At 45.7% G+C, this 27,218-nt stretch overlaps 2 long non-coding RNA genes across 2 annotated transcripts; one reads left to right on the top strand and one right to left on the bottom strand.

Moving 5' to 3' along the window:
- The first annotated feature begins 1,816 nt into the window (after nucleotides 1–1,816).
- On the top strand, nucleotides 1,817–18,993 carry LOC115837240. Its single transcript, XR_004032257.1, has 3 exons — nucleotides 1,817–2,154; nucleotides 4,444–4,694; nucleotides 18,957–18,993. It is a non-coding gene; the product is annotated as an uncharacterized LOC115837240 (long non-coding RNA).
- On the bottom strand, nucleotides 16,687–27,009 carry LOC115837241. The gene is made up of 3 exons (XR_004032259.1): nucleotides 26,787–27,009; nucleotides 26,131–26,218; nucleotides 16,687–16,952 (listed from the first exon to the last, which is right to left on the bottom strand). It is a non-coding gene; the product is annotated as an uncharacterized LOC115837241 (long non-coding RNA).
- Nucleotides 27,010–27,218: the final 209 nt, after the last annotated feature.

The raw sequence follows: 27,218 nt of genomic DNA, 5'->3' as shown, positions 1-27,218 counted from the left end.
AATGGAAGATACTTTCACTTTTAGAAAGAATGTTAGTTCCTTATCTACTATAAAGGTATCCTAATATCTTTGTACCTGAAGTGGTATCTGAGGCAAATTGTTATATTAAAAAAGGAAAATGCTTTATAATTTAAAAAAAAAAAAAAGAAACGTTATATAGTAGCCCGCCCTTATCTGCAGGAGATGTGTTCTAAGACCCGCAGAGGATGTCTGAAAGTGTGAATAGTATTGATCCAATTGCTGTCGATCAGAACACATTTCTGTTTATGTTTTCCAAGCACAAATTTAATGTTTTGTTTTGTTTTTTTTTCATCTTAACTAAACACTTATCACACACGTGGCTGTACTTTTTAGAGCTTGGGGTTCAACAAACAAGACTAGCAGAAATTTCTTTTCTTCCTTACACTTTCACAGCTAGAAGATTTGTTCTTACCATAGATCTTAGCAACCTCAGCACACGACTTATTTTCCTTATTCAGTCAAGAATTTTCACATTTTCACTTAAAGAAAACACTTTAGGGTCCCTCTTCTGCATATCTAAATTGGCAACATCACTACTCTTGCATTTTAGGGCCATCATTAGGTAAAATTAGAGACACTTAAACACAAGCACTGTGATACCGCGGCAGTCAATCTGATAACCAAGTTGGCTACTCACTGACTAAGGGTAGCGCATATCCCAGGCAGAACAAAGCAGGACAGTGAGATATTTCATCACGCTCACCAGAACAGCCCACAATTTAAAGCTTATGAATTGTTTCTTTCGGGAATCTTGCATTTAATATTTTCAGACCACAATTTACTGTGGGTAACCGAAACTGTGGGAAGTAAAACCATGGATAAAGGGGGACCACTGTATATGTTTCTGTATGTGTGCAAATACATGAATCGTGGAAAACATGGGAAGATGCTCATCATCTTGTTTACTCGTTATTTCAAGAGTGGAACTGGAGGGGGAATACTGCCTTTCCTGTATATTTATCTGTAATATTTCATTTTCATTATGAACATGTTATTTTAGTATTTTTAGATATTAATAAAGACAGGCAAAAACATGTAATTTTAATTCAAGCTTAAATATTCAAGGCAATCATATATAATTAAATAGAGCAAAGAAAACGTTCTAAATCCCTGAAGGGAAAGGGGAAAGGAAAGCGCAATGTACAAACCAAGTGAGTCTAAAAGCAACAATGTATCATAATGCCTAAGTTCGTGGGACCAATTCCAATCCAGTACAAGGAAGCAGAGACTGGCGACCAACATTCCCTTTCAGGCCCCTACAGGGTCAAGAGCATGCTCCTGGAATAGACTGAGAAACTAGAGTAGGCTAAGTGAGGTGTCAGGAATGAAGACACCGCCTGACTGACACGTTCTCCGCTCTCCTTACACCCGCTCCTCTCCTCACCAGCGCTTCCATCAGGCTCCAATTCCGCCCTCTTCCCAAGAGCCTCAGATTGAAACCTTGCAAGGAAGACACCGATTCTCAAAGTCACAGGCTTGGTTATCTGAGCGGCAAAAGTGAATGATCTCGTGCTCCCCCTAATCCCCGCTAATCCCCTCGCCACTGTTGCCCAGCACCTGCCCCCTGCTCCATTATTTGAATTGTCCTCCCAGGACTTGGAGGCGGGTCGGCCCAAGCACTTCTTACTGGCCAATATGGAGCAAACCTCCCCTCTCTTGCACATCCATTGGCTAAAAGATCTGTCTACTTAAGTCTGACTGCCACCTTCCCTTTCTGTGTTGCCTGGATAGGACTGTCTGCCTATTAACAGCTGGTCGCGTTTCCCATTGGTCACCGTTTCCGGAAGCCCGCCCCCACGTTTCCGGGAGCCCGGCGGACTGTGAGTCTGCAGATGCCAACCGGCGCACAGCGGGTATACTGGTTCTGCAACCTTGGGGTGTTCCGCCGAACGCCTGCCTAACATGGGAGCGCCTGCCTAACCCTCCTGACTGGAGGGTCAGCGGCGGGGAGTCCTGGCCTTCAGTCGGCCGTCGTCGCGGCTGAAACTGGGGCCCGGGCTGCGTCCAGACCCTTCCCCGTCGGTCCACAGGTCTCATGGGCGCCCGGACTGGGGCTGATGTAGTTTCCCGACCTCTGACACGTAGGATCTGGAGATTAAAGGAATGAAAACGGGGACTTTTCAGCCCACTCAGGTAAAACACCCTTTTATTTTTCGGCAGGTGTTTTGTTGCAGAATGCCCCGAGGGGAGGGAGTGACTGCTGCGTTTCGGTTTATAAAATAAACTCCTGGTTTAGATTATAATATGGCTCCCCAACCTTGAAAAATCCCACTTTTTGCCAGTTGTATTATTTAGTGGGATGTTGAAGGAGTGGCCTGCGCCTCCACACCTGTGGGCGTTTCTCCTCAGATGGGACGAGAGACTGAGAAAAGAGACACAGAGACAAAGTACACAGAAAGAAAAGTGGACCCAGGGGACCGGCGCTCAGCATATGGAGGACCCGCGCCAGCACTGGTCTCTGAGTTCCCTCAGTATTTATTGATCGTTACCTCTACCATGTCGGAGAGGGGGATGTGGCAGGACAATAGGGTAATGGGGAGAGGGTCAGCAGGAAAATATGTGAACAAAGGTCTGTCATAAACAAGGTTAAGAAAAGGTGCTGTGCTTTGATGTGCGCATACACAAACAGTTCGGTGGATTAAAGAGCAGTATTGCCGCTAGCGTGTCTCACCTCCAGTCTTAAGATGGTTTTCTCGTATCTCAGTAAATAGAACATACAATCGGGTTTTACACTGAGACATTCCATTGCCCAGGGATGAGCAGGAGACAGATGCCTTTCTCTTACCTCAACTGCAAAGAGGCCTTCCTCTTTCACTAATCCTCCTCAGCACAGACCCTTTAAGGGTGTCCGGCTGGGGGATGGTCAGGTCTTTCCCTTTCCACGAGGCCATATCTCAGGCTATCACATGGGGAGAAACCTTGGACAATACCTGACTTTCCTAGGCAGAGGTCCCCGTGGCCTTCCGCAGTGTATTGTGTCCCTGGGTACTTGAGATTAGAGAATGGTGATGACTTTTAACAAGCATGCTGCCTTCAAGCACTTTTTTAACAAAGCACATCCTGCATAGCCCCAAATCCATTAAACCTTGAGTCAACACAGCACATGTCTCTGCAAGCACGGAGTCAGGGCTAGGGTTACAGATTAACAGCATCTCAAGGCAGAAGAATTTTTCTTAGTACAGAACAAAATGGAGTCTCTTAATGTCTACTTCTTTCTACATAGACACAGTAACAGTCTGATCTCTCTTTTCCCCACAGGATGTGTTCAATAAGGACTGCCAGTTAAAATGGCTTTTTGTTGTTGTTACTAAATAAACCAATTTTTAGTTTTGATTGCCCTAAGAACAGCAACTTCTCAAGTTTAATAAAATCACACTTATTTTGAGAAGTTTCTGTGAAAGGCGTAGCAAGTTACTTTGGAATTGTTTTAAAGGAAATAAATTCCTGGTTTTGGTACCTTAGTAGCAGTATTTCCCCCAGTTTCTTTAAAATCTTATTTTTGGGGCACGTATATAGAGTAACTTTTGTGAAAGAAACAGCCAGCTAAGGAGGTTTTGGGATTTCCTTTATGAAATATAATCCTAGTTTTGATTTTTTTTTTTTTTTTTTGAAACGGAGTCTCGCTCTGTTGCCAGGCTGGAGTGCAGTGGCACAATCTCCGCTCACTGCAATCTCTACCTCCTGGATTCAAGTGATTCTCTTACCTCAGCCTCCCGAGTAGCTGGGATTACAAGCTCATGCCACCACGCCCAGCTAATTTTTGTATTTTTAGTAGAGATGGGGTTTCACCATGTTGGCCAGGATGGTCTCGATCTCTTGACCTCATGATTCGCCTGCCTCGGCCTCCCAAAGTGGGTTTTGATTTTTTTTATAGTGGTAATGATTCTGTCTTCTTAACTCCTTTAAAATCCAGTCAGTGGGCTGGCCGCTGTGGCTCACGCCTGTAATCCTAGCACTTTAGGAGGCTGAGGTGGGTGGATCACTTGAGGTCAGGTGTTTGAGACCAGCCTGGCCAACATGGTGAAACCCCATCTCTACTAAAAATACAAAAATTAGCCGGGCATGGTGGCGGGTGCCTGTAATCCCAGCTATCCAGGAGGCTGAGACACGAGAATCACTTGAACCTGGGAGGCGGAGGTTTCAAACACACACGCACATGAGCACACACAGACGGAAATAGGTAGAGATCAATAGAGTGAGAAAGGAGACAGAGAAATAAGAGAAAGAAAGAGACAGAACCCAGACACACTGCAGTGGCACAGTAACATTCACCCTCAGGCAGCCCCTGAAGCCTCCGGGTTCTGCTCTCCGCGACAACGACCCTGGGGTGAGAAAGCAGCCCTTGGGCATACAAGCAGACCTGTCTTCGAGATCGCAAAGGCACGACTTTTGGGGAAACTCACCGGCACACCTTTTGCGCAGGCCTGAGCCTGGGATCCTGCGGTGCTTCCCAGGCGCTACGCCTGAGGTTTCTTCTTCCTGGTCGACCCTCCGCGAATCCTGGCCTCCGGATACCATCCCGTCGACCCCGTGGGGAGGACTGGCCTTAGCCCAGAGTTCGATGTGCTGCCACAAAAGGCTCCTCCTTCGCGAAGCGTCAAGGACTCATCTCCAGGCAACGATGGAGGTCTCTGTGACGTGAGCATCTGCTCACGATTCGCGCATGCTCTTTGGTAAGGCTGACTGCGCCCTACTCTGGGTCAGGCCGCAGCTCCTGAAAAAAATTGCTGGGGCTGTGTGTGTGAATGGGAGTGTGCAGGTATGTCTTCGGACGAATGTCCCCTGTTCGCTGGAGGGCGGTTTCTTGCACGTCGTCCTTTTTGGTGAGCCTCTTTCTCGGTCTCTGCCTGGGTCGTGTAGCTGGTTGTGTGACCGGAACCGGCAGTCATTTTCCTGGCGGTTGCACTTTTAGTTTCTCAAGCCCTCGGCGAGGTTTGGTGCTGTGTCAGACCCGCAGGCGTTCAAGTCACCTGCCCATTCTGAGTGGACTTTTTTCTAAAATCCTCCACCCAGAGGCAGGAGACCCTGATGTCTCTCAAGAATTAGAAAGGAAGTGCAGATTATTGCAAAGCACATGGTAGCTAACACTGGATAAATGAGATGAACATTGATTTGCTAATTACCCATACTTTTCCCCCGGGGAAGGAGAGCCCAGTACACCATGCGGGGTACAGCGTGTTGCACTTAGGAACAGAGTAATCAGGTGGAGGCTGTACCAGGAGGCTTTGTAGTAGCAAGAGTATGGGAGGTAACCCCTGGTTCTTGAAGGAGGGTGTGATTGGCCCGTTTGAATAATTCTGCAGGCTGGCTGGAACCTGACGCCCGCTACTATGTAGTAAGCAGGTAATGTGCCAGTCCTCTGAGGGAAGTGGTTCGGCTAGGGCACCTTATTCAAAGAAGTACAATGGGGCAGGGAATTTGCAGCTAATCCATTCAGCCCTCCTTGTTTTCCCCCAATGTCAGGGCACATATAATATTGAGCCTTAATCTTAGGTCTTATACCTTGACCCCTTGATGTCTTGGCATCTCTTGGCAATACTGATACTTCTAGAGTGTAGAACTGTTACTGGATGGAAGGTCTTGACTGCAAGTTGTCCACGTTTCTGGCTCGTTGAAGAAAGCATTAAACAAACTACACGAAGCAACAAAAGAACGAAGCCACGAAAGAAGAAAGAAGCAACGAAACTGCAGAATTATTTAAGCAAAAGTCCACTCTACAGAGCCAGAGCGGGCTAGAGCAAGCGGCTCAAGGGCCCAGATTACAATGTTCTTTAGAGTTTTTATTAAGCTAAAGAATTTGATAACACCCATAAGTGCCCTTTCGAGGCCTCCAATTGGTTACACACTATGAAGGACTGGCCCGTGGCCAGAAGCTGAACTGGAGACTTGTATCTTGTTATCACAGGAGTGAGGATGTGGCCTGTGTGCTGCTTAACCTGGCCTAGAACTTGCTGCACCTGCTGTTCTTTTGCTTCCACCTTAACCCTTAGTTTATGCTAACTTTCTATTCTCCTGCCTCAGAAGTGCCTCCCTAGGAGGCCAAGCAGGCTCTTACCTGCTTCAGGTGAGCAGGTAACCAGGAGGGAGAGGACCACAGTTGCTATCATGTCTGTGATTAGGGTTTGGAAACCTGTGCAGAGCCTTTGGCTCCACTTGGTATGGAATAGCCAAGAGAACAGATATGTGGTTTTCAGATCATGATGTCTTTGAATATTTGTGTAACCTTATGTATTACCATCAGTTTTTATTTGTTAGGTGTGGTTATTCTTGCTCTTATTATTATTATTATTATTATTATTATTATTTTGATAGAGTCTCACTCTGTTGCCAGGCTGGAGTGCAGTGCTGCCGTATTGGCTCACTGCAACCTCTGTCTCTCAGGTTCAAGCGATTCTCCTGCCTCAGCCTCCCAAGTAGCTGGGAATACAGGCATGTGCCACCACACCCAGTTAATTTTTGTATTTTTAGTAGAAACGGGGTTTCACCATGTTGGCCAGGATGATCTCGATCTCTTGACTTCGTGATCCACCCAACTCAGCCTTCCAAAGTGCTGAGATTACAGGCATAAGACACCACGGCCAGCCAAAAAATTTTTTTGATAAAATAAAATATGTGAGTATAGGCCAGGTGCAGTGGCTTATGTCTGTAATCCCAGCATTTTGGGAGGCTGAGATAGGAGGATCACTTGAGGCCAGGAGTTCAAGACCAGCCTAGACAACACAGCAAGACCCCACCTCTAAAGAAAAAAAAGTGTGTGTGTCTGTCTGTGTGTGTGTGTGTGTGTGTGTGTAATATGACATAAACAAGCGTGGGTATATCAGGCACTGTTCACCAGTTACTGATGCTGTATAACACACCACTCCAAACTTAGTAGTATAAGACAACCATTTTACTGTGCTCACTGATTCTGTGGGTTAGGCATTTAGATAGCTCACAGAAGAGTTGGTTTGCCTCTGCTCCTGATGTCTCTGGCCTCAACCAGGAGGATTCAAAGGCTGGGAGTAATCTGATGCCTGAGGGCTGCAAACCTATGAAGCCTGCTTTGCACACATATCTGGCACCTGCAGTGGGAGGACTCAAAGACTCGGACTAGTAGCCTCCCCACATGAGTTGGCTTCCTCACAGCATGGAGGCTCACAGCACTTGGACCTTCTTACATGATAGCCCAAGACTTCAAACACAGGAGTTTCAGCTAATGAGGTGAAGGCCACAGTGCCTCTTATGACTCAGCCTTGGGAGTCACACAGCATTGGTTACAAACAATAAACAAATCCAGATTCATAGGCAGAGGAGTTAGACTCCACCTCTTAAAGTGGGAATGACAAGATTCTAGAATAACACATGGGACAAGCCTATTGTTGCAACCATCTTTGGAAAATACAATCTGCAGCAATCACCTTTGGAAACTAGGAAACCAATGCAGTATTCTGAAACTCGTAATTCTGAAAACTAATGAATATGAATGGAAAGAATCAAGCATTTATCCTCCCTTTCTTACACATACTATCCCTCTGAGTAATCAGATCGTTGATGTGTGGGGAGGTGTTATTTTTATAAAAGGATTCCAGTAATGGAAATTTCAGTAATGGAAATAAAAGGATTCCAGTAATGACTGAAAGAGAGACACAATAAGAAAGTGATCATTTTGCAACTCCTAACAACATAACAAATCTAGGCAATGATCATGAATGAATGCATGACATTATGCAAAAGGCAATCACTTTACAATGGATAAATCACATTGATGACACTTAAGCCCAGTAACAAATCTGATCACAAAATAGTGACAAGCAGACCTTGCCAAAATAATTGAACTTGAATTTGACCAAGACTCTAGAGCAGAGTTTCTCAACTCTGACACTATTTAGACTTTGGACCAGATAATTCTTTGTTTGGGATGGGAGGAGGCTGTCCTGTAAGGTATAGGATGTTTAGCAGCATCCTGGCCTCTAGCCAATAGGTGGCAGCAATACCATCCTTCCTTGCAGTTGTGACGACCAAAAATATCTCCAAACATTGCCAAATGTCTTCTAGAGAAAAAAACAAACAAACAAAAAACACGACTGGTTGAGAACCACTGCTCTAGTTAATGACCAGATATTTTAGAGAAAATATACAGCATCTAATTTGTTAATCAGTACCATGGGGGTGTATTCAAATGCAGTATGTGGGAACTCTACATGATCTAGTGTTTGATTTCTCCAAAATATAAATAGCAAGAAAAAAGGGAGGTCAATAGATTAAAAGATATATAAGAGCCAGCTGGGTGTGGTGGCTCAAGCTTTTAATGCCAGCACTTTGGAGGCCGCGGCGGGCAGATCATCTGAGGTCAGGAAAAGTTCTTAAAAAAACTATAAGAAAAAGAACTTTAAGAAAAGTTCTTAAAAGAACTGTATTTCATACTGAAATATTTATAGATGAAATGTCTAGAATTTTCTCTAAAATAATTGAGTGGAAATGGAGATGAAACAAAACTGTCCATGTGTTAATTGTTAAGGCTGGATTCACTGTACTAGGCTCTCTGCATGTATAATGTTGGAAGTATCAATAATAAAGAGCTTGAATTTTAAAAAAAAATTACCTCCTTCCAAGTACCACTCAAATCAGTAAGCACTAATTTGGAAAGACGTCCATAAGGTCTTCCCTAGAAACACAAGCTAAAAAAAAAAATTACATATAATTCTAGTAAATGCAAAAGGGAACAAAAGTCACTCAATATATGTGTGTGCGTGTCTGAGCAAGGAGAGAGGTAAAGGAAACTTACCAGACTTTTAAAATGGATAACCTTGGGGAGTTGAGAATATAAAATAACAAGAAATATACATATATTTGTCTCTTCCCCTAGCTCCTGGTCTAGAGCTCCTTAAAACCCTTGGGTACTAGGAGGATCATCTGTTCTAATATCTGGTCTTTGACCCTAGTTCCTGACACAGAGTTCTCAGATCCCTTGGGATTTCCTGGCCGATAGGAGCATCTTATGTTCTAATGAGGGGACTTCTTCGTGGGCTCCTGGATGGCCAAGTGCTGTGATATGAGGGTTGGAACTTTCAGCTGAAGGTTGAGTTGACTAACAATGGCCAATGATGTCATCAATCATGCCTATGTAATGAAGCCTCCATGCAAATCCAAAAGGACTGGGTTCAGAGAGCTTCCAGATTGCTGAACACGTGGGGGTTCCTGGAGGATGATGTGCCGGGGAGAGAGCATTGAAGCCCAGTGTCACCTCCCACATACGTTGCCCTAGGTACTTCTTCATCGAAAACCTTTGTAATATCCTTTTTATTGCAAAAAAAGGATGGAATATGCTTTTTATTACTCTGTCACACCGGGTCCTCTTTTGGACTCCTCTGGCTGGAAGGAAAGCATTTCTCATAATTTTTGCTCCCTGAACCTATCACACAGCTCTGAGACTTCCTTCCTTCCAAAGCCAGAAGATAAAGGAGGAAAATACCCCAGCAAACATGTGATCATCATGTCCATTCTTCACGTTTTTAACTCCCTTCACATCTGCCTGCTATTACTTGTATTTCTGAGTCTTCAGGTGGTTTCTTTTTGTATTCACTCTGTGGTGTTAGGTAGAAATCGGTGAGAGAGATGCTGAAATGTGCTTATCTCATCTTGGCCAGTAATAGAAGTCTGCCTTGTATATGTTATTGTATGTATGTGTATATATTAAGTTGTATATACACATATTAAATATATATACATATGTTACATTTATATACACGTACATTTGTTTCCTCATGCAATCTGTCCCAGCAGAAGTAAAAACTCATATAAGTAAAAGAATATTTACAGAAGCATTATTTTTGGTGGCAAAAGTACTTTAATATCTTAAATGCTCGTATAATGGAAGATACTTTAACTCTTACAAAGAATGAGTTAGCTCTTTATCTACTATAAAGATATCCTAATATCTTTATCCCTGAACTGATAACTGTGGCAGAGATCACGCCACTGCACTCCAGCCTGGGTGACAGAGCGAGACTCCCTCTAAAAAACAAACAAAAAAAGTTTGTGGGACCAATTTCAATCCAGTCCAGGGGAGCACACACTGGCGACCAACATCCCCCATCAGGCCCCTTCTGGGTCGAGAGAATGCGCCTGGAACAGACTGGGAAACTCCAGCAGGCAAAGTAAGGTGCCAGGAATAACGACACAGCCTGACACATTCTCCATGTTCCCTACACCTACCCGTCTCCCCACCACTCTTCCATCCAGCTCCAATTTTGCCCATTCCCCAGGAGCCTCAGATTGAAACCTTGCAAGGAAGAAGCCGATTCTCAAAGTCACAGGCTTAGGAATCTGAGCAACAAAGAAAAATGAGCCCCTGCTCCCCCAACTCACCCTTACTCCCCGCAGCACTGCTGCCCTGCACCTGCCCCCTCCTCCATAATTTGAACTGTCCTCCCAGAAGCTGGAGAGCCGGCCCGCCTGTCAGGAAATAGAGGACCAGCATGCGGCAAATGCCTGGGGTAGGTAGGAGCAGACAGCGAGATTAGCTCAGGGATGTAAGAAACAAGTGGCTCTCAGACCAAAGAAGATTCTGCGGGAGAGGGCACACTAGGCCTTCATAGGGGCGTGCGCTGGACAGGAGCTCGCCAGGTACCGAAAGAATTGTCTGAGAAAAGCTCTGATCTGACCCGAAAGGCCCTTGGTTCCCACGGCAAGGCCTCAGCGTCTGGCAGTAACAGGCTCTATGCCCGGACTGTCTGGATCTGCAGGTCCCGCCTCCGCCAGCCTCTCACAGCCCAGAGGCACCTCCTATTGGCGCCTGACGGATTGGTTAGGGCGGCTCCTCTTCCAGCTGTGACAGATCCAGCCTGAGGAGCGCTCCTGGGTCTTAGTTGTTTCTTTCCGCTCACCTGCCACTCAAAGCCACAACCCACTTGCACGCCACCGTGTGGACACCTTAAAGCGACCGTCTAGATCTGAACCGCGCTGAGGGAATGGTCAGCTTCTCTCCCATTAGACGGCTTGGCCCGAAGGACCTAGCGACTGCCCAGACAAAAATTTCTTCTACATGCTGCATGTGTCTGTGGTCTCTAAGAGTCAAAACCAAACCCAAAAGAAAAAGACAACCCCGCCCCCGGCAAAAACAAACAAAAACAACAACAACAACAAAAAACACCACCACCAACCCATCTTTCACGTGAGGAGTCCTTGAGAAGGGCCTCTCCAGCCAGAACCAGGTAAAGGAATCTGCGTGCTTGGCGGGACCCAGAACACACAGTGGCAGGGACTTGACAGCCACACTCTTATCCGATAGAATCTCCACCACTGACACACAGATCAGGATGTGTCACCCTGAGAGATGACACCACAGTTCTGGGCTTTCACAGATTGATTCCACACTCTCTCATTGATTCCATACACATCCCATCACTCACACCAGATTCCCTCATCGCTGACCCGACATACCCACAATCAGATTCCATGGACCTCATAACTATCCCAAAGACCACCCATCACTAATCTACAGACCCTCCTCTGTCACCCCAGGGACCTCACAGATTACCCATCCCTGATTCCAGGATCTATAGAACCTCATCTCTTACCCCCACAGACCTATTAATAAGAGAATACACTCATGGGAGACTGTGTTGACCACTTTACATATCCATTGTGTGTGTGTGTGTTGATTAATGGACTTAGGTAAACTTTAGCATTTTGGTAGGCAATGCGGTTTTTCAATGCCTTTTCTTTTTCTTTCTTTTTCTTGTACATCTTTAAAGGCCTTACTCCAGGCAGTGTGAATTGCAATTTACTAATGCCTATCCCTTATTGAGTCTTTCTCATGCATATTTGTTATTAATCATAATTCACAATTCTTATAACTCAGAGACACCAAAGACTCACATAAAAAGAATGGATGTGGGTTTTTATTTATTTATTTATTTTGATTTCTGTAGATTACAAAAGTCATTCATTTGTATCAAGTCACGAAGTGTATGCTTTGTTTTCTAGAAAAAAAATTCTAATTAAAAAAAAATTTTTTTAGACGTGGTCTCCTTTCACCCACAATGGAGTGCCGTGGTATAATCATGGCCGCCACAGCCTCGACCTCCTGGGCTCAAGAGATCCTCCCACCTCAACCTACCTAGTAGCTGAGACCACAGGCCTGCACCAATACGCCCACCTAATTATTATTATTATTTTTTTTGTAGATGTGTGGGTCTCACTATGTTGCAGAGACAGATCTCAAACTCCTGGGCTCAACTGATACTCCCACCTTGGCCTCCCAAAGTGTTGAGATTATAGGTGTGAGCCACTGCACTCAGCTGATAAAATCTCTTTTTTTTTTTTTTGATACGGAGTCTCGCTCTGTCGCCCAGGCTGGAGTGCAGTGGCGCAGTCTCGGCTCACTGCAAGCTCCGCCTCCCAGGTTCACGCCATTCTCCTGCCTCAGCCTCTCCGAGTAGCTGGGACTACAGGCGCCCGCCACCAAGCCCGGCTAATTTTTTGTATTTTTTTAGTAGAGACGGGGTTTCACCATGGTCTCGATCTCCTGACCTTGTGATCCGCCCGCCTCGGCCTCCCAAAGTGCTGGGATTACAAGCGTGAGCCACCGCGCCTGGCCTTAAAATCTTAAAAAGAGTAAAATACTTTGGCACCTAATGGAAAATTTCCAGAGATGATGCATCAGAAATTAAGGTAGAATAAGATGGTCCTAGGGCATCTGAAACAACGGAAACTAAATCTTGGACCGGGCACGGTGGCTCATGCCTGCAATCTCAGAACTTTGGGAGGAAAAGGTAGGGGACTCACTTGAGGTCAGAAGTTCAAGAGCAGTCTAGCCAACATGGTGAAACACTGTCTTTACTAAAAATACAAAAATTAGCCTGGAGGTTGTAGTGAGCCGAGATTGTGCCACTGCACTCCAGTCTGGGCAACAGAGGGAGACTCTGTCTCAAAAAGAAGAAGAAGAAGTAGAAGAAACAAAACCTTAATTTATTCATCAAGTATAAAAATGTGGACTAGACTCTGGAGGAATAATACATAAAAAGACACAGGCACTATTTTTTTGAAGTTTTATTGAGAAATATTAATAACATATCACAGAAGCCACCCATTGAAAGTGTAAAATTCAACGGTTTTCAGTATATTTGCACAGTTGTGCAAACATCACAAGTTTTAGATCATTTTCATTACCTCGAAGTAAACCCCATATCCCTCCATTTCCCCCCAACTCCGCTAACCCTGGGCCACCACAAATCTACTTTCTGTTTCTATGTATTGGTCTATTTTGGACATTTTATTTAAATGGAATTACATAACATGTGGTCTTTTGTGACTGGCTTCTTTCACTTAGCATCATATTTTCAAGGTTTACTCAGTGTTGCATGTGCAGAGGGGGCACTTTACGTAAGGATAAACCTGGGAGTGGGTGCGTACTGATTTTGAAACTTCACTCCAAAAGGGAAATGATTGGTTTCAAATAGAGGAAAAACCTGTTCAAGCTAAAATCCTCCGTTTTCACCAGTTTGTAATGTGGGGTTTTATTGTGAAGAATGGCAAGGTTTTTATGCATATTTTCTGCAAATTCTCCCTGTTTGGGGAACAGTCACAAAATGTGGAGGTATGGGCTTCTGGACTCTGTGGCTGGAGATTCGAGTCCACGAGAACTCAGATCCCAGGGTAGGCAGAGAGTAACAGTGCAAGAGTGCCAATAGAACCCTTTGAAATGGAAAATTTTAAATGCTCCCTCCCAAAGGAGTCCCAGATAACCACACAAAAGAGGAGTTTGCTGAGTCGGTCCGTTGCGATTGTCCAATAAGATGCAGACAGACTGGGAAAGAAGGAAGTTTATTTCTGCAACCGATTACATGGAGAAGGGCCAAGTAACTCACCAGACCAACTCAAAGTTACAAGTTTTTTTCCAGTGCTTATAGACATCTTAAGCTCCATGGTATGTGTGGGATTGCACCTACAAGCAGAAGTGTTGCATTCAATCAACATCTAATCTTTAACTAGGGTCTAGGGTGTGGAAAGATTTCTCTAGAGTCTTGGAAAGTTTCTGAATCTTAAGACAGGCCGAGGTGAATGTGTAAGAATGCTATTATTATTCGATCAGACTTTAGGGTCTGAGAAGACCCAGGCAGGGTCTTAAATGATACTCAGGCACCATTTTCTCCATTTCTTAAACGTTTAACTTATGCATTCATCAAAACTATAGTAAAAGGTTAGTGGAAACTGTTCTGGTTGCTAATGGAAACCTGGCCTGCCACACTGCGATCGGAACTAAAGCCCACTACAGAACACTGAAAATGCCTGCACTGACTTTACTGACAAGTCAATTAAATTACAGAAAAGCAAGTTCAAGCTCCCTCCCCGCTCTGTCCTCCGGAATTGCTAGTTAGAAATGTGCACATTGTCCTAGGTTCAGTTTTGCAAAGACGGAGCCTGTCAGCGAAAGCATTTGTTTGATTTCATGCATTAATGTTTCCTTTGTCCATTTCCTTTATATTTATTTATTTGTTTATTTATTTTTTTGAGACGGAGTTTCGATCCTCTCGCCCAGGCTGGAGTGCAATGTCGCGGTCTCGGCTCACTGCAACCTCCGCCTCCCGGGTTCAAACGATTCTCCTGCCTCAGCCTCCCAAGTAGCTAGGATTACAGGCATGTGCCACCCCGCCCGGCTAATTTTTGTTTTTTTAGTAGAGATGGGGTTTCACCATGTTGCCCAGGATGGTCTTGAACTCCAGAGCTCAGGCAATCCACGCGCCTCGGCCTCCCAAAGTGCTGGGATTATAGGCGTGAGCCACCGCGCCCGGCCTATTTTATTTTAAGACGGAGTCTCGGCCGGACGCGGTGGCTCACGCCTGTAATCCCAGTACTTTGGGAGGCCGAGGTGCGCGGATCACGAGGTCAGGAGATCGAGACCATCCTAGCTAACACAGTGAAACCCCGTCTCTACTAAAAATAGAAAAAATTAGCCGAGCGTGGTGGCGGGCGCCTGTAGTCCCAGCTACTCGGGAAGCTGAGGCAGGAGAATGGCGTGAACCTGGGAGGCGGAGCTTGCAGTGAGCCGAGATCGCGCCACTGCACTCCAGCCTGGGCGACAGAGCGAGACTCCGTCTCAAAAAAAAAAAAAAGACTGAGTCTCACTCAGTCGCCCAGGCTGGAGCACAGGGGCGCGATCTCGGCTCACTGCAACCTCCGCCTCCCGCGTTCAAGCGATTCTTGTGCCTTCGCCTCCTGAGTAACTGGGATTACAGGCGCCCGCCACCGCGCCTGGCTAATTTTTGTATTTTTAGTACAGTCGGGGGTTTCGTCATGTTGGCGGCCGGACTGGTCTCGAACTTCTGACCTCAAGTGATCCGCCCGCCTCGGCCTCCCAAAGTGCTGGAACTACAGGCGTGAGCCACCGCGCCCGGCCCCATTTCCTTTTATTTTATTATTTTCAGACGAAGTTTCGGTCTTGCCGCCCAGGCTGGAGGGGAGTGGCGCGATCTCGGCTCACTGCAATCTCCACCTCCCGGGTTCAAACGATTCTCCTGCATCAGCCTCCGGAGTAGATGGGATTACAGGCGCACGCCACCACGCCCGGCTACATTTCCTTTATTTTATTTTTTATGATTTACTAGCGTGGTATTTTTGTTTGTTTGTTTTGTTTGTTTGTTTGTTTTTGAGACCGCGTCTCGCTGTTGCCCATGCTGGAGTGCATTGGCGCGATCTCTGCTCACTGCAAGCTCCGCCTCCCAGGTTCATGCCATTCTGCCTCAGCCTCTCTGAGTAGCTGGTACTACCGGCACCTGCCACCACGCCCGGCTAATTTTTCGTATTTTCAGTAGAGATGGGGTTTCACCGTGGTCTCGATCTCCTGACCTCGTGATCTACCCACCTCGGCCTCCCAAAGTGCTGAGATTACAAGTGTAAGCCACCGCACCCGGCCATAACTGAGTTTATTACCCGCAGTTCCATCAGCCAAGTTTAGGTGCCCATGAGAAGGGCCCATGAATGAAATTTTCACATAACTCTAGCCAAAATATAGTGTTTCCTTCCATCTTGAATATAGGCTGTAGACCCCTTGGGTATGGGGCATTATTATCAGTCAGAGCACAGCAGTTCTTATGTCATCTGACAGCATCTCCAAATAGCCTTCATGGTTGTCACTGCTTCCCAATGACAATTCCAAATAACAGTTCCCAGTGATGACTTGCTACTTGCTATTGTTACTTAATGTGTTAAAGTGGCTGTTACATTTCATGCGCGTCCTTGTAAAGAGACCACCAAACAGGCTTTGTGTGAGCAATAAAGCTTTTAATCCCCTGGGTGCAGGCGGGCTGAGTCTGAAAAGAAAGTCAGCAAAGGCTGGTGATTATCATTAGTTCTTATAGGTTTTGGGATAGGTGGTGGAGTTAGGAGCAATGTTTTGGGGGCAGGGGGTGGATCTCTCAAAGTACATTCTCAAGGGTAGGGAGAATTACAAAGAATCTTCTTAAGGGTCAGGGAGATTACAAAGTACATTGATCAGTTAGGGTGGGGCAGAAACAAATCACAATGGTGGAATGTCATCAGTTAAGGCTATTTTTACTTCTTTTGTGGATCCTCAGCTACCCCAGGCCATCTGGATGTACACGTGCAAGTCACAGGGGATGCGATGGCTTGGCCTGGGCTCAGAGGCCTGACATTTCAGACACTATGTCAGGAATTACACGAAAATTTAGTGGCTCAAACAATCATTTTATTATGTTTGTGGATACTCATGCTTATAGTCAGGATTTCAGATGTGGCACAAGGGTAGCCCACTTGTCTCTGTTCCATGATGTCTGGCCTCAGCACAGGAGACTCAACAGCTGGGGTCTGGAACCATTTGGAGGCTTGTTCCTTCACATCTGATACCTGGCTTGGGATGTTGGAAGAGGGGGCTCAGCTGGGACTGAGTCCCTAAATGTAGTGTTTCCATATGGCCTTGACTTCCCTACAGCCTGGTGTGGGGAAAAGAAAGAGGGATCAGACTTACTGTGTCTGTGTAGAAAGAAGTAGACATAAGAGACTCCATTTTGTTCTGTACTAAGAAAAATTCTTCTGCCTTGAGATGCTGTTAATCTGTAACCCTACCCCCAACCCTGTGCTCACAGAAACGTGTGCTGTGTCAGCTCTAGGTTTAATGGATTTGGGGCTATGCAGGATGTGCTTTGTTAAACAAATGCTTGAAGGCACGCTTGTTAAAAGTCATCACCACTCCCTAATCTCAAGTACCCAGGAACACAAAACACTGTGTAAGGCCGCAGGGACCTCTGCCTAGGAAAGCCAGGTATTGTCCAAGGTTTCTCCCCTAGTGATAGTCTGAAATATGGCCCCGTGGGAAGGGAAAGACCTGACCGTCCCCCAGCCCGACACCTGTAAAGGGTCTGTGCTGAGGAGGATTAGTAAAAGAGGAAGGCCTCTTTGCACTTCAGATAAGAAGAAGGCATCTGTCTCCTGGTCCTCCCTGGGCAATGGAATGTTTCCGTGTAAAACCCGATTAACTGCTCTTTAATGCACGGAGATTTTTATGTATGTACACATCAAAGCACAGCACCTTTTTCTTAACCTTGTTTATGACACAGAGATAGTCACATGTTTTCCTGCTGACCCTCTCCCCACTATTACCCTATTGTCCTGCCACATCTCCCTCTCCGAGATGGTAGAGATAATGATCAATAAATACTGAGGGAACTCAGAGACCAGTGCCGGTGCAGGTCCTCTGAGCGCAGGTATGCTGAGCGCCGGTCCCCTGGGCCCACTTTTCTTTCTCTATACTTTGTCTCTCTGTCTCTTTCTTTTCTCAGTTTCTAGTCCCACCCGACGAGAAACACCCTCAGCTGTGGAGGGGCAGGCTACCCTTTCACCTGGCAGCCTCAGGATAGTCAGAATTCTTAGGTGGCACAGGGCTCCAGGGCAGATGCTGAGTGGTCTTTTATGAGGTAGCACAGCAAATCCACCCAGGATCGGGGAGACAGGACATCGATTCTGCCTCTCAAAGGGAGGAGTGGCAAGAAATGTTGAGCCATTTTTTAAAACTACCACAGCAACATGCCTATTAATATGTCAGAAAAAATTAAAGCATCCTGATAGCTGCATTTCTAAGTAATTGGTCTCCTTTGAAATTCTATGAATTGTGTTTTTGGTAGTTTATGGCATTATTCTGAGGAGGGGGCAAAGACTTTCCCATATGTTAGAAAGGTCCTGCACAGAACAGGCTCACCCCCACCCACGTCCCCCAGTGTTTGAAATGCACAGTGTTTGCTGTGGTTTATTGGTTAGGGCAGGAGTTTCTCATTTAAATTGGCCTGTAACTTTTTTTTGGCATGATTTCCTTCTGTTTGTGCTGATATTCTCACCTCAATAGGAATCGGGAGCTTCTTTTGCTATTCTTCTGTTTTGGATGCATTGGAAGGTAAGTTTCCTTGTGAACCATATTTTGGACTCATTTTGTAGGCTTTGCCAAATGGCCTTTTTACCCTCCTATCTTGCATTTTCTTTGGATATTCTTTTTTTTTTTTTTTTTTTTTTTGAGACGGAGTCTTTCTCTGTCCCCCAGGCTGAGTGCACTGGCACGATCTCGGCTCACTGCAAGCTCCGCCTCCCGGGTTCACGCTATTCTCCTGCCTCAGCCTCCTGAGTAGCTGGGATTACAGGCGCCCGCCACCACGCCCGGCTAATTTTTTCTATTTTTAGTAGAGACGGGGTTTCACCGTGTTAGCCAGGATGGTCTCGATCTCCTGACCTCGTGATCCGCCCGCCTCGGCCTCCCAAAGTGCTGGGATTACAGGCTTGAGCCACCGCGCCCGGCCTTTCTTTGGATATTCTCATAGATTCTCAGGGATATTTTCATATTTTACTATTCATAAATTTGGAAGAGTGTTTACTTTCCTGAGTTTTCGTTGTTAGGTAACAAGAGCACCCTAATGGCGCTAGTTCCGGGTTCTTCTTCCTCCCCAACACAGGCCCGCCAAAAGGAGCCAATCAGAGGTCACGCCTTCCCGCCTCAGCCTATACCCAGCCCCTCAGCCAACCAGCGACCCCCACGTAACGTCCCTAGGCATAAAAGACGGAGGCTGCAGAGCCTTCGCTCTTTTTCTTCTTCCGCTTCGGCTCTCCCTCGGACTCCTCCAGTAAAGATCTCTTGACTGCAACCAGTGTGGCGTGGTCTGAGTCTGAGCCTACAGAGTCACCCTTTCACTATGTCTACTTTCTACACAGACACAGTAACAATCTGATCTCTCTTTCTTTTCCCCACACATTCTTTCTTTTATATTGAGTATTCAGAATTTTTTTTAAATGTGTTTTCCACTTACAGCATTTCTCAGGTTGGACTAGCCATCTTTCAAGTGCTCAGCAGCCACATGTGGCAAGTGGCTGCCTTATTAGACAGCACAGCTCTGGAGGGTGATTTTATGTACATCCCCACTTCTCTCTCTGCCTCCTTTATTCCCATCTACCCCACACCCCTGTAGTCTGTGACTATCGTGTCCCTCTCTCCTCTCTTTCTGTCTCTTGTAATCCTTTAATATGGAGAATTATTTCCAATTCCTTAACATCCTGCCCTGATTTTTTTCTGTCTTACATTCAAGGGTCACAGTTTTCCTCTCACCCTCATTTCAGTCTTTTCCCATAACATGTGACATGCCTTTTTGTCTTGGTTGGGTATTTATTTGCAATACAAGAATGATTGTTTTCTTTGATACATTAGTGACTTACATACTTTTCACGTTTTTTGAGTACCTCTTTCTTGAAAGAATTTCAGATTAATTCTAAAGTTAAATTAGAAAGCTTTTTTTTTTTTTTTTTTGAGACGGAGTCTCGCTCTGTCGCCCAGACTGGAGTGCAGTGGTGCGATCTCATTTCACTACAAACTGCCTTCCAGATTCAAGTGATTCTCCTGCCTCAGCCTCCTGAGTAGCCAGGATTATGGATGTGCGCCACCATGCCTGGCTAATTTTTGTCTTTTTAGTAGAGACAGAGTTTTGCCATTTTGGCTAGCCTGGTCTTGAACTCTTGACCTCAAGTGATCTGCCCGCCTCAGCCTCCCAAAGTGCTGGGATTACAAGGGTGGGCCACCGTGCTCAACCTAGACAGCTTATTTTATTTTATTATTATAATTTTTTTTTTGAGATGAAGTCTTGCTCTGTCTCCCAGGCTGGAGTACAATGGCACATCTCGGATCTCTGCAACCTCTGCCTCCCGGGTTCAAGCAGTTCTCCCTGCCTCAGCCTCTCGAGTAGCTGGGATTACAGGTGCCCACCACCACGCCCAGCTAATTTTTGTATTTTTTGTACAGACAGGGTTTCACCATGTTGGCCAGGCTGGTCTTGAACTCCTGACCTCAGTTGATCCACCCACCTCAGCCTCCCAAAATGTTGGTATTACAGGCGTGAGCCACTTTCCCTGGCCAGAAAGCTTATTTCAAAAGGTGTGTATAGAGTCCCTTATATTTCTGCTTGATTTTTAAATAACATATTTAGGTCTATATATTTTAGGATGTAATATCTCACTGTGTGTTGCTTTGCATCATTGAACATTTTTGGTAATTATTTTTATTTTCTATATATTTTAGAGATTTCATTAAACTAATACAGAATTTCATATTCAGGGGCGGGCATAGTGGCTCATACCTGTAATCCCAGCACTTTGGGAGGCCGAGGCGGGTAGATCACCTGAGGTCAGGGGGTTCGAGACCATCCTGGCCAACATGGCAAAACCCCGTCTCTACTAAAAATACAAAATTATTAGTGTAGTGGTGCAGGCCTGTAATCCCAGCTATTTGGGAAGCTGAGGCAGGAGAATCGCTTGAACCCGGGGCAGAGGTTGCAGTGAGCCGAGATCTCGCCACTTCACTCCAGCCTGGGCCACAGAGCAAAACTCCTCAAAAAAAAAAAAAAAAAAATCATATTCGCTCATATCAAAAATGAAAATTTATTTTTACAAATTTCTATGTGAGTGATAGAATTATTTTAATGTCGGAAAGGTTCATAAGAAATGGGTGTAGTAGGCCAGGCGCGGTGGCTCACGCTTGTAATCCCAGCACTTTGGGAGGCCGAGGCGGGCGGATCACGAGGTCAGGAGATCGAGACCACGGTGAAACCCCATCTCTACTAAAAACACACAAAAAAATTAGCCGGGCGTGGTGGCGGGCGCCTGTAGTCCCAGCTACTCTGAGAGGCTGAGGCAGGAGAATGGCGGGAACCTGGGAGTCGGAGCTTGCAGTGAGCCGAGATTGCACCACTGCACTCCAGCCTGGGCGACAGAGCGAGACTCCGTCTCAAAAAAAAAAAAAAGAAATGGGTGTAGTAATTGTGTTCTTTCCTATGCTCGAATGGAAAATGATGAGGGAACACAATGTTATGTTAGAGTTGCAGTGAGAAGGGGTGGAAAGGCCAGGCGTGGTGGCTCACACCTGTAATCCCAGCACTTTGGGAGGCCAAGGTGGGCAGATCACCTGAGGTCAGGAGTTCAAGACCAGCCTGACCAACACGGAGAAACCCCATCTTTACTAAAAATACAAAATTAGCTGGGTGTGGTGGCGCATGCCTGTAACTCCAGCTATTTGGGAGGCTGAGGCAGGAGAATTGCTTGAACTGGGAGGTAGAGATTGCAGTGAGCTGAGACCGCACCATTGCACTCCAGCCTAGTTAACAAAAGCGAAACTCTGTCTCAAAAAAAAAAAAAAAAAAGGGTAGAAAAGAGGGATTCCAGAGTGCCAGGCACACAGATTTTCTGGAAGGTTTACATGAGGACTGCTGTGGTTTGAATGTGTTCCCCGAAGTTCATGTGTTGGAAACTCAACCCTTAATACAACAGTGTTGACCAGTGGAACCTTTAAGAGGTGATTAGGTTATGAAGGCTCTGCCCTCATGAATGGATTAAGGCAGAGTGGGTTAGATATCTTGGGAGGGGGTTCCTGATAAAAGGATGAGGTTGGCTTCCTTCCTTTCTGTCTTTCCCCTTTTCCCTCTCACACGTGGTCACTCTCTTGCCCTTCCACCTTCCACCATAGGACGACACACTGAGACCTTCACCACATGCAGGCCCCTCACTTTCCCAGTGTCCAGAACCGTAAACCAAGTGAACACTGCTTATATATAAATCACCCAATCTGTGGTATTCTGTTACAGCAACACAAACGGACTAAGACAGGGACACTCAGTGGGCTCTTCTCTCTACTTGATGGAGCACTCCCTGCGTGGTGCCTTGTATTTGTAGACATGACGCTGTAAATGCTGTTTGAGTGTCTTGAAGGCTTTTATGTTTGAGGAGTTTACAGAGAAGCCCCTACAGGGTTCAGGTCCCTTCATCTGTTGCTTCTTTGCTCTTTAGTACCTCCCCTAACCTGGTGTTAAATTAGATCAGAGTGTGGTCCTTGGACCAATAGTATCAGTCTCACCTGAAAATCATGCTGGAAATAGATTCACAGGCTACTCCTCAGAATACTGAAGCAGAAACTCTAGGAGTGAGACCCCACAATCTGTGTTTAACAAGCCCCCAGGTGAGTCTGATGCACACAGAAATGTGAGCTGCTGTATTAGCTGGTGTTGAGTTCATGCCACCGAATCACTGACACACACGTCTGCTCACTGCTTGGTCTTTGCACAGGCCCCTGGATCGTCCTGGAATCCCCGATCCCTGTTGCTCCCTCGGGGAGTTTTCTAGTCCCTCTTACTTGAAGCATGTCTTTCAGAGCCCCACACCACCCAGCTTGGGTATCTGGTGAATTCTGTGGTCTGCATGTCCATGTTTGTGACATTCTGGGAAGGGTGGCCCAGGCTGTAATTTGCCATCTACTCCTGCAGGCTATAAATGATAGTATTCAGAAGGGAGGGGAGATGCTGTGTGCATGTTCTGAAGGGTTTCCCACTAAATGGAGAGACTGACCCTCTCCATAACTATTTGATTTTTACTTTATCTCCTCGTTGACTTCACAATGTAAGTGCAGTTTGTCTCTACTGGGTGATGCATGCATATAAATGTTTATGTGAACATATGAAGTCTGCATGTGTGGGTGAACTCTCCACATCATGTCATTTATTGTCCATCATTACATGTCTTTGGTTTCTAGCACATTCCTCTACCTTATTTTCTGTCATTGTACCTACTTCTACCTGAACACGTATTAAATATCTTATTAAAAATACACAAATATGTTTCCTTGGTGGTTTTTTTTCCCTCACATCGGGCCCTCCTCTTCAGTGGACTTCAGTGTGGTACCCGCAGATCTCAGGCCTTCTGGGAAGTTCCAGCTTTTCCTGGGTGCTTTCTCTGTCTGGCCAGCTCAAGCTGGAGCAGTGGGTGTTGGTGCCATCCTGTGGCTATAGGTGATAAACCAGGCTGTGTTTTGACCCCTAGTCTTGAATCCTGGAGTTCTCACGTGGGTGGATTTAAATGCTGTGTCTTTCTAAGGGCAGATTGTGCCCATTTTCCTTCTCTCTCTCTCAAGGGGCTGTTTCCTGTGTTTATTGACTTACCATTAAAAAAAATTATATATATTGATGAATTAGATTGTACTCCATAAATTGTATGTTTGAAAAATAATATTTTTTCAGATTTTTATCTTTTAAATTATATATATTTACGGGGTACAAAATGATGTTATGATTTTTCAATACAGTGTGGAATGATTAAGTCAAATTATCCCATCCATTACCTCAAATACTTGACTTTTTTTTTGTGATGAGTATGCTGTTTATCACTTTCACTCATCAGCTCCTGCTGTCTTCCATGCTAGAGACAGGAAAGGCTCCACGCTTGACTTTCCCTCCTGTTTTCTTAGCCACTGTCAACCCTTGAATGTACCCTCCAGGGTTGTCTGTCACATTTTACACCTAGCCTGATCCTTGTGCACCCACCTTCCTCCCAGGGACTGTCCTTAGGGAGTGACTTTATGCACAGACTTAACGTGCTCATCCTGCCTCCTTCATCCCTACAAGCCCCCATCTCAGCCCCATCTGATTATTTCTTCCCTCTCTCATTTCCTGTTATGCTGTTGGTTTTCTAACCTGAAGGGTAACTGCTTACTCCTTAGTTTTCTGCCTTAATTTCTAAGTCATAGGCTACTTTCAGGCTAAAAGTTTTCCTCCAGCCATGGTTTTAGTCTCATTCTGTAAGTCTTGGTTTTTAGTTTTATTCATTTGAAATTAATCTTTAATAACTTTTTTGACTCATTTTGATAGAGTAATTCCCTGTCTGCCCACCACACCACCCTCTGTCCCCAAGATTCTGGAAGTTTGTTCTTCCCCTTTTGTGATCATTTTTACTTAAAACTTTGAGTTTTTCAAATTAGAAGTTTCTTCTATAAATGTATATAGAGCTTGGTCAGGCGCAGTGGCTCACACCTGTAATCCCAGCACTTTGGGAGGCTGAGGCGGGCGGATCACGAGGTCAGGAGATCGAAATCATCCTGGCTAACACGGTGAAACCCCATCTCTACTAAAAATACAAAAAAATTAGCCGGGCGAGGTGGTGGGCGCCTGTAGTCCCAGCTACTCGGGAGGTTGAGGCAGGAGAATGGTGTGAACCCAGGAGGCAGAGCTTGCAGTGAGCCGAGATGGCGCCACTGCACTCCAGCCTGGGCGACAGAGTGAGACTCTGTCTCAAAAAAAAAAAAAAAAGAAAAAAAGAAAAAAAAAGTATATAGAGCTAGTAACTCCTTGCTTTTTTTTCTTTTTCTTTTTTCTTTTTTTTTGAGACAGAGTCTTGCTCTTGTTGCCAAGGCTGGAGTGCAATGGCACGATCTTGGCTCACTGCAACCTCTGCCTCCTGGGTTCAAGCGATTCTCCTGCCTCACCCTCCCGAGTAGCTGGGATTACAGGCACTGGCCACCACGCCCAGCTAATTTTTGTATTTTTAATAGACATGGGGTTTCGCCATGTTGGCTAGGCTGGTCTCGAACTCCGGACCTCAGGTGATCCGCCCACCTTGGCCTCCCAAAGTGCTGGGATTAAGGCATAAGCTACCATGCCTGGCCAACTTATTGCTTTTTTTTTGCCACTACTTTTAAGCTGATATATTTGGAACTGAGGTAGCCTCATTCCACAGGTTTAGATCTGAAATATTTTAACTATTGCTTCTTCCAGTGTATTTTCTGGTTTGCAGGCCAGTTTCTTCTTTAACTCATCAGTGACACAGTGGTTTGTATGGCTTTTAATTTCAAAGAATATTTTTTCAATTTGCTTTTTTGTTTTTTTTTGCTGATTTTTATCTATGTTAATTTTAACTAGATATGTTCCCTAGATGGGCATGACTAGATTTTTTTTCCCCACTGCGTTTATAATTTAGATGGATTTTCAGATCTCAAGCCAGTTAAGAGTGTGGAAAATAGGACTCCTTAAAGCACAGATATGACAAGTGGTTCAGATTTACAAGGGTAACTCAGGTGAGAGTGTATCATTGTACTTGGCACACAGCACTCAGTAACTATCACCTTTGATTTAAATGAATGCAGCTGTAAATGCTTTCCTAGGTGTCTTGTTGATGTTTGTTAATTTCTGTAGAGTTTGATTCTGCTCCTTTCACTGTTTATCACTTGACCCTTATCACTTGAGAGTCCCCTTATCACTTGACCTGCTGTTACATTATGTTTGATTTATTACAAATACCCATCAGCCTGGGTCTCTCTTTACTCCCTTTGTACACCTACATCTAAACATAGGGATTTGGATTATCTCAGGATCCCACATCCTCACTGTACCCCCACCCCCACCACTACCATATCTTTCTTAAGTTTTCTAGTCCCTCCTTTTCATTTGTGCTCCTTAAAGCCCAGCTCCATGCCTGACTTTGGTTCCCACTGAGTTCTGTTACAAGCATTCTACATTTATAGATATTAAATCTTTGGCCAGGTCATTTACCTGGGCTGGAATAGGGCTCTCGGCTGATCCTCCTTCCTAAACACCCACCCAATGGGAGAGGCTGATACTCAACATGCAAACCTGTTTTTTACTTTTCCAGGCAAAGGGATGTTGGAAGACATTCTGGAGGGGGTGGGGTGTGAAGATTTACAAATAATCTGAATATCTGCTTCATGGTAGGTCTTGGAGGTGCCTTGTGGGTGTGGCTTTGGAGGGATGGTTACGAGGAAATTGTGGATATTAAAGAAGTCAGGAAAGGAAAAGATCACTCACTCACAATTCAACAATTCAGAGAAAGCTCCTAAGGGACTTTCTGGCTGCTTGATGCCCAGAAGCGAGGCCCTCACTTCTGTAAATGCTGGGGACTGTGGATACATAATTTAAAGGGTCACCAAAAAAACTCAGTAATCAAGATAAACAATATTTTAATGTAATATCTTTAAAAATAAAATCAATGCAAAAAGAAAACACCCCTGTTGAACAAAACGGTCAGACTTATGCCTCCTTTCCAACACCGCCCCACCTCCACCCCACCCTCCGGAAGTGTCCTCCAAGCCGCACTTGTTCCCCAGCCTCCAATAAAAACCTCGGGAATTTCCCGATCAAGCTTCGGATCCTCACCACCACCAGGGGGTCTTTTGCTGTTCACCCCAAGTTCAGTCTGCATCCCCTAAAATCCTAGGGACACGCGACCAGTCTCCCCCATCTCCATTCCGGGAGTTTGCCCAAACCAATCCCGCTCTCCCCGAAAATAGCCTTGGGGTTCCCTGTCCTGGTACAGCCTCCTACTCTAGGGGAGAAAGGGCCCGTGTCGCCTCCAAACTGGGAGTTCCCGCAGAGCCTCGTCTCTCCCTGAGCCGCGTCTGTCCCACCTGGCACCTGCTCGGGGAAAGGCGCATCAGGGCAGAGACTTAAGTAGTGAGCTCAGCTCACCTGCACCGTGAAGCTCAGCGCACATTGGCCACCCGCAGAGCGCCGGTACCACATTTTCCAGAATCCTTCGGCAGTCCCGCGATGCCTTCGCGATCAGCAGATCTCAATGGCTCACAGAGAAACTTGTCAACGTCACTTGGGCTTCTTAACAGTGGGCTCGTAAACTTGGTTGTGTGCGCTGTGCAGATGTCAGAGGCACCCTGTGTGGTGGGCAAAGCCGACTTCTCCGCCTCTGTAGCTCGGAAACTACAATCCCCAGAAGCCTCTGCGGTCACTTCCGCTCCCCTCCCTATCCTCCTTCAGTGTGTAGCGTTGACGTCAGAGACACTTCCGGTCTGTGGGGGCGGCGGCTTAAGCTTGTTGGGACCCGGGGAGCCTTCCCTCTTCAGGTCTTCCCCACACCTCTGCACCTTGTTACCTGACCTTCGGCTT

This window comes from Nomascus leucogenys, chromosome 11, assembly GCF_006542625.1.
Source record: "Nomascus leucogenys isolate Asia chromosome 11, Asia_NLE_v1, whole genome shotgun sequence".
Classification (NCBI taxonomy): Eukaryota; Metazoa; Chordata; class Mammalia; order Primates; family Hylobatidae; genus Nomascus; species Nomascus leucogenys.
Note: the sequence above shows the minus strand (reverse complement) of the source record. Positions and strands in the feature narration are given on the sequence as shown.